The sequence below is a fragment of the Schistocerca americana genome, chromosome 2 (assembly GCF_021461395.2).
Source record: "Schistocerca americana isolate TAMUIC-IGC-003095 chromosome 2, iqSchAmer2.1, whole genome shotgun sequence".
Classification (NCBI taxonomy): Eukaryota; Metazoa; Arthropoda; class Insecta; order Orthoptera; family Acrididae; genus Schistocerca; species Schistocerca americana.
This window is the reverse complement of record NC_060120.1, coordinates 240,616,135-240,624,493: the sequence shown is the minus strand read 5'-3', so window position 1 is coordinate 240,624,493 and position 8,359 is coordinate 240,616,135.

The window sequence follows — 8,359 nt, the reverse complement described above, 5'->3', positions numbered from 1 at the left end:
ATCTACATCCTCTTCCATTTCCATAATATTGTCCTCAAGTACATCGCCCTTGTATAAACCCTCTATATACTCCTTCCACCTTTCTGCCTTCCCTTCTTTGCTTAGAACTGGGTTGCCATCTGAGCTCTTGATATTCGTACAAGTGGTTCTCTTCTCTCCAAAGGTCTCTTTAATTTTCCTGTAGGCAGTATCTATCTTACCTCTAGTGAGACAAGCCTCTACATCCTTACATTTGTCCTCTAGCCATCCCTGCTTAGCCATTTTGCACTTCCTGTCGATCACATTTTTGAGACGTTTGTATTCCTTTTTGCCTGCTTCATTTACTGCATTTTTATATTTTCTCCTTTCATCAATTAAATTCAATATTTCTTCTGTTTCCCAAGGATTTCTATTAGCCCTCGTATTTTTACCTACTTGATCGTCTGCTGCCTTCACTACTTCATCCCTCAGAGCTACCCATTCTTCTTCTACTGTATTTCTTTCCCCCATTCCTGTCAATTGTTCCCTTATGCTCTCCCTGAAACTCTGTACAACCTCTGGTTCTTTCAGTTTATCCAGGTCCCATCTCCTTAAATTCCCGCCTTTTTGCAGTTTCTTCAGTTTCAATCTGCAGCTCATAACCAATAGATTGTGGTCGGAATCTACATCTGCCCCTGGAAATGTCTTACAATTTAAAACCTGGTTCCTAAATCTCTGTCTTACCATTATGTAATCTATCTGATACCTTTTAGTATCTCCAGGATTCTTCCAGGTATACAACCTTCTTTCATGATTCTTGAACCAAGTGTTAGCTATGATTAAGTTATGCTCTGTGCAAAATTCTACCAGGCGGCTTCCTCTTTCATTTCTTCTCCTCAATCCATATTCACCTACTATGTTTCCTTCTCTCCCTTTTCCTACTGACGAATTCCAGTCACCCATGACTATTAAATTTTCGTCTCCCTTCACTACCTGAATAAATTCTTTTATCTCGTCATACATTTCATCAATTTCTTCTTCTTCTGCAGAGCTAGTTGGCATATAAACTTGTACTATTGTAGCAGGCATGGGCTTTGTGTCTATCTTGGCCACAATAATGCGTTCACTATGCTGTTTGTAGTAGTTAACCCGCACTCCTATTTTTTTATTCATTATTAAACCTACTCCTGCATTACCCCTATTTGATTTTGTATTTATAACCCTGTAATCACCTGACCAAAAGTCTTGTTCCTCCTGCCACCGAACTTCACTAATTCCCCCTATATCTAACTCTAACCTATCCATTTCCCTTTTTAAATTTTCTAACCTACCTGCCCGATTAAGGGATCTGACATTCCACGCTCCGATCCGTAGAATGCCAGTTTTCTTTCTCCTGATAACGACGTCCTCTTGAGTAGTCCCCACCCGGAGATCCGAATGGGGGACTATTTTACCTCCGGAATATTTTACCCAAGAGGACGCCATCATCATTTAATCATACAGTAAAGCTGCATGTCCTCGGGAGAAATTACGGCTGTAGTTTCCCCTTGCTTTCAGCCGTTCGCAGTACCAGCACAGCAAGGCCGTTTTGGTTAATGTTACAAGGCCAGATCAGTCAATCATCCAGACTGTTGCCCCTGCAACTACTGAAAAGGCTGCTGCTCCTCTTCAGGAACCACATGTTTGTCTGGCCTCTCAACAGATACCCCTCCGTTGTGGTTGCACCTACGGTACGGCCATCTGTATCGCTGAGGCACGCAAGCCTCCCCACCAACGTCAAGGTCCATGGTTCATGGGACTTCATGCGCCTTTCCATATACAAATTGGTGTTCATCAGTATCTTGTATGTGACAGGTTGCACAAAAGCGAAGGGGGGGGGGGGTAGGGGGGTGGGAGAGACTATGCCAATTGTACCACATGCAGTCACGAATTCATTGGGAGTTTTCCACTGACAACAAGGCTCGAGCACTCGTCGGCAAATGTGAGTGTTGGAGACTTTTCCATATGGTTTTCCAATCGTCCTCGCAGTACTTATCTTCCACATCATTCTTGGCATGCGCAGCGATCAGATATTTGTGCTGTGCTCGGACTGTGGCTAGCTGCTTCCAGGTATCTCCATACTGACGTAGCTCACTCAAACAATATTTGAGATGTTGGAGGTCATTTGGGATGTGGTGAACGTCGACTGGCGTTTCGGGATTGGCCAGCATTATTTGGTTCAGTGTAAAGGTGGCGATGCTGTTTGGTGCACGCTTCCACTGTTATGAGTGGAGCTTATATGCAGAGCATGTGTCTTCGTATATATGTCGATGAGGTTTAGTCCGCCTACTGCAGTTTGCAGAGTCAATATTTGACCTTGAAAATGTGGCCACGGCTGACAAAATGGCCGACGATTGCAAGTAATCTGCTTGTTTTTGCGGGGAGTATTAGGAGCACTTGTGACATATGGTTTACTTTAAATTCATCAAGGCCACCCGATACAATTCGTTGAGGGATCGGAGGTTATGTTGACATACAGATGGCGTACTTTATTAATGTACATATTTGTAATTGACTGCAACCGTGCATCGAGTGTCTCGAGTGATTTTCACTCACTGGCACTTCACGGCCGTGATCTCCTTTTGTATGTCCTCGTATGGGAGTCCATAGTTCGCCACCGAGATTCAGAATACCGGCCTTCATCGCATTCAGCTCATTCCCGCCGCCTTTCTACACTGCTCCACTGCGTCCATCGTGTTTCGTGTCTCAGTGGTGTTTTTATTTAGAAAAGTCACGCCATCTGCGTAGGCACGGCAGACGAACTTATGCTCCCCTGTTATGATCCCCTGGAGTAGTCTATTCAGAGCAGTTAAGAGTGGCTCGATGGCCATAGCAAACACTGACATCAGGCATCCTTGTCTAATTGAGCTATTCATTGATATCGGCCTCATTGGTCGACAGTGTATCAGTATTGTGGACTGCAGAAGACGTGCGATGATTGTCACGAAACTTTGTGGGATGTTTATTTCCTGAATGGTCTTCAGCAAATACTCGTGGTCTACCCTGACAAAGGCTTTGTAAAAATCGAGAGTAACTCTCGGGCAGGGATGCGACAGGCGGCCACTACAGCGATTATGTCACGATAATGGCAAAGGGTATCCTCAGTCTGGCAGTCTTTATCGACACTGGTTTGTTACGGGGCTCTGACTGTGTTCATTACCGGTTTTAGTCTCCCAGCTATAATCGTTGCAAATATCTTGTATTCACTGTTTCAGAATGAGACGCCCAGCTTAACCCGCGGGACAAAACAGGTAGTTTAAATTGCGGAAAGGGGCCAAAATAAGGGGCTGTTAGTTACACTAGAACATACAGCTTTATTATTTGATTAAAAATTACAAGAGCCCGCCCGCCCCCCCCCCCCCCCCAAAAAAAAAATTTTTTTTTAAACACACAGCCTTAATCCTTGGGACTTAATTACCGACTGAAAGCCACTTTAATTTAAAAACGGCTGAAGACCAATAACTTAAAACGCAAGCATAGTCAGAAATTTAAAAGGCAAGCCTTACCTTACAACAGTTCTTTATTTAGGCTAAAGGCCCAAAGATTCTGAGATTTTCAGAGCAAACAATTTGAATTCAAAATCGGCTGAAAGACCAACACTTAAGGCTAAACAACATTAATTTTTTATAAAAAACAAAGGCCTTACGTAAGACAGTTCTTAATTAGGCGAAACTCGACAAAAATAGGAATTTGAAAGGCAAAGCCTTATCTTAAAACAGTTCTTTAGTTAGGCTGAAGGCCTAAAGGATCAGACGCTTCAAGATCAAACAAGTTAAATTCAAATCGGCTGAAGGTTCAAATGGCTCTGAGCGCTATGGGACTTAACTTCTGAGGTCATCAGTCCCCTAGAACTTAGAAATACTTAAACCTAACTAACCTAAGGATATCACTCACATCCATGCTCGAGGCAGGATTCGAATCTGCGTCCGTAGCGGTCGCGCGTTTTCGGCTGAAGGTCTAACACTTAACACTCCATAACATTAATTTATTTTAAATACCAAAGGACCTACGTGAAACAGTTCTTTGAACTAGGCTGAAGGCTTTAAGAGCAAAACAAACTCAAAATCGGCTGAAGGTCCAAGACTTAAAATTCAACAACATTAAAACCTTAAAAATGCCAAAGGTCTAACGTGAAACAGTTCTTTAAATTAGGCTGAAGGCCTAAGGAATCTTACGCCTTAAGCGTAAAACAATCTTAACAAAAAAAAGCTAGAAACCATACAAGTACAAACAACAAGAACACATAAAAGAAGGCAGGGGCGCTTAGACGCTCGAGCGTCGGCCTGGAATTCAAACACTAAGGCTGGATTAGGTGAGACAGGCAGTCGGGGCAACCATTCATGATCGGACGACAATCCCACTGACCGACAGTCAACGGACCAAGCGATAGGATAACTTATCTTTCTTGTCCGTGATCGGTGAGCCACGGACCTTGTAGCAATGGGAACAGCCCCTCACAGTCCGACCGCCCGTGGACGCCGCCAGGCCCCGGCCAGACACGCACCACGGAGACTTCCTCGCTGCTCCACGCCAACCAACCAACTGCCCAGAGCCGGAAACGGTGAAAGGACCAAATATACGTTGACCGATGAGAAGACCAAACGAACGACCAACCAACGGTCGTCCCGCTCCAATCTTCCTCCGTCGGACAGTTCACGTGCGTCGCCAGCGGTCGGCCAGCACTGGCTGTCGGCGCCCCACCGGCGCTCCGCTCCCGTCTTCACTGTTGCTGCGTCCCGACTGCGCTACTGGTCCGTCTCCAACTGACTCACCACACACACGACGACCCGGAAATATTATCGGTCGCTCCAGAGATGGTACGACAGTGCGCTTATAGATACGCGCTGCTGCTGCCGCTCACGGGCAAGTAACGCAGGAAGTTAGTGACGCCAGTAAATGGAATAAGAAAACGAAACGGCAGTACAGTAATAGAAGATGACAAACAATAAATGGGATATACGCGAGCCGAGCACGGCTCACAGAGGTTGTAATATTGTGCTGATTTCCCCACAGGCATCTTAGAAACCTGTAGAGACATGCCTGCCCTAAAATTTTGTGGTATGTCTTTGTCTGGATCTCCAATTCCTGACATTTGAATTTGCGGCAGAGTACTGCGGGTATACCATCTGGTCCAAGCGACTTGTTCTCTGGACCTTTTATCAGCGCATCGTCCACTTCCTTTTCCGTCAATTCAACCAGCTAACTAATTTCCTGCTCCTGGTCGATCTCGCGAGATAGTCTCGACAGTAGGTCTTCCATTGCCGGCTGGTCCAGATGCGTAGCTGCATAAAGCGTCTCATGATACGTCCAAAGCTCAACTTTGGGCTTTTGCTGTTCCAGCAGCAGTCGTCCGCCCGCCGTTCATCATTCAGGAAGGTTTTTCGCTTTGGACACCTTTTCGAAGTCGCGCTCTAATCCGGCACCCATCTAATTTTTTCCGTAATCTTGGTCTTTACCCATTGTATTTCCTTACGTTTGTCGACGATCGATGTTTTTGGCCGGGGTAAATCACAGAGGACTTCGAAATAGAAGTTTACCGTGCGCCTGCACCATTCCATTCTCTCACGGGAGTACCACATTGGGGTCTTCCTTATCGTCAGTTTTGCATGATTTAACCATCACTCTAGCGCCGAGGCACATTGAGGAAACTTTCTCCCACAAGCTTCCCATGTCGTACGAGACATTTCATGTCATTTCGATTCGTCCAAATGCGATACGTTGACCTTTCAGTAAGCCCTCCCACGATACATCCCTTGTCTTTAAAGACTGATAGTACAAATGTACACAGCGTGGTCAGAAAAAAAAAAAAAAAACAACTGTAGACTACCTCTGTGTTTGCAAAATTTTGTAAGGCTGGTGTCATGTAAATGCGGCCAAGTCTGCTTGCAGATTCATAACGTGTAAATTCTGGACGATCACCAATCACATGCTCCCAAACATTCCCCTATTCTGGCAATTGTCAAAATGCAGACTCTGGTCTGTCGGGAAGGGACGCATTTGTAGTCAGCCCCGATGATAATGTGGTCGTAATTGCCAGCTAATCGTGCACTGAAAAATCCCGCCCTTTACGTCTATTTACAGAGCCTGAAGGGGAGTAGACGTTAATGAAGCGTGTGTCCTGCACAGTGAGTATAGTAACTCGGGCTCTTTCTAGGTACTCCACTTCTTTCGCCACTGTTTCTGCCTTTATTTCTTCTGTTCCAAGGTCTTGTGCAGTTCCTGGATGAATGAAAGAATGTCACGTAAAGCTTCAGGCTCCTGCTTATGTTGTTGATGTTGACCGTCCGGATTCTGTTTGCTTGTGATGGAATCATTCCTTCAGGGTCGGGGGGGGGGGGGGGGGGGAGGCTGCTGAATGTCACTGTTGTTATCTGAAGCCGTTGTTTAGTTTGTCTCACTCGAGTGGGTCATTTCCTCGTCCTGGTGATTCCGTACACTTCCTCTGTCCCGGCACATACCTTCGTTTCTTCATTCATGGTTTCACTCGACGGATCACATTCCACTTCATCTGCCCACCTGCGTGTCGTCCTCAGGCAGCTCGATGTCATCCCGCCGTTGCGGCGTGCGCAGGTAGACCGTCAAGAGTCTTTACTTGTGCCCATCCATGGGTGGGTGGGTTCCCCTTCTCGGCCGACTCAGGGATGGCTGCCGGAACAGGTATCTTGTGGATTCCTTCTTGGTTGCAGTTCGGTGTTCGTCCCAGGGTGCAGGCGATCCTCGGCGCTCTCTCACGCGTTTCCATCGCCTTTTGCTCTGCGTTTGGCTGCGTTATCCGTCGTTTTTTGTATTTTCGTGGTGAGAGCCACCATCGTCGGCTCCGGTGGCTTCGGGTCTTCCACTTCCTGTCGCCCAACATGTTCAACAGGAACTTCTCTGAGTTGCCCTACTCCACCAGTGGTTGATTTTTGATCCGTTGATTCCTGTCCTGCTGATACGTGTGTCGCTTTTCCCAGGAACCGTCACTCCTAGATCCTCCTCCTCTGCTGTAAAGGTTCCATTCCAGTCTACATGACCGCTTGAACGTACGTCGCTGGTAATGTCAACATTCACGCGGCGCCGACTGCTTCTCCCACTGGTCACGGGACCATCCTGCCCTGCACGCTTTCAGATCGTACATGCCCTTCCTTGTCAGATCATGAGCACGTTCGTGGGTGCCCTTCGCACATCACAATTGCTCTACATCCGTAGGCTTTAAAATACAGGGTGGCGCAAAAGTCACTGGACACTGGGCGCTAATTTTAACAAATGAATTTGTTTCATTAAAAAATACAAACAATAATTACAACTATTTCTTTTGCTCAAAGTGCTTTCCGTCTTCATTAACACATATTTGAAGTCGTTTTGGCTCAAATGGCTCAAATGGCTCTGAGCACTATGGGACTTAACATCTATGGTCATCAGTCCCCTAGAACTTAGAACTACTTAAACCTAACTATTAACTAACCTAAGGACAGCACACAACACCCAGCCATCACGAGGCAGAGAAAATCCCTGACCCCGCCGGGAATCGAACCCGGGAACCCGGGCGTGGGAAGCGAGAACGCTACCGCACGACCGCGAGATAGGGCAAGTCGTTTTGGAACCCTGCTCTATGGCATAGTGTGGTGTCACTGTCCAAATAATGAAATGTGTCATGCATGTAGTCTTTTAGTAGTTCAGTAGTGGTCTGAGGTTTTTGAGAATACACAGAGCCCTTGACGACAACTCATAGGAAAAAAATGCATAGGCGTGATGTCTAGTGGACGTTGACGCATTTCAATAACCACCCTTCAACAAATCACATTTTTTTTTGGAAAACATCATTCAAATAATCGCGGACAGCAGTGGCATAATATGGTGGTGCACCATCGTGTTGAAAGTAAGTTTTTACCATGCGTTTTAAGTCCTGATATCACATAATTCTGAAGCATATCCAAACAGTTATCTCCTGTCATTGTTTCTTTTAAAAAAATGGTCCAAGTACGCCAGCTGATGATATTGCCCCTCCCCCATCCCCCTCCAACACAAACACCAGGTTGATTTAGAGGTTTTTCTACCAAAATAATTTGATTGTCAGTATACCAGTAAGTGCAGTTATGTCTGTTAACTTTTCCGCTTAACTTAAAATTGACCTCGTCAGGCAGCACAGTTTTATTGAATAGGTTAGGATTATGTTTCTGTTGGTCAAGCATCAATTCACATAACTGAAGACGTCGATCTGGATCATCTTGAAGTAACCCATGTCGTCAATGTGGAATGTAAAATTCAAACTTCTGTTTCTCTAAGATTCCCTGCACGAGCCATCTTGATGAGTCCAGCTCCGTTGCTAATCGTCTGGTGGATTTTAGCGGACTTTGGGTCACGGCTAAACATACTCACAATT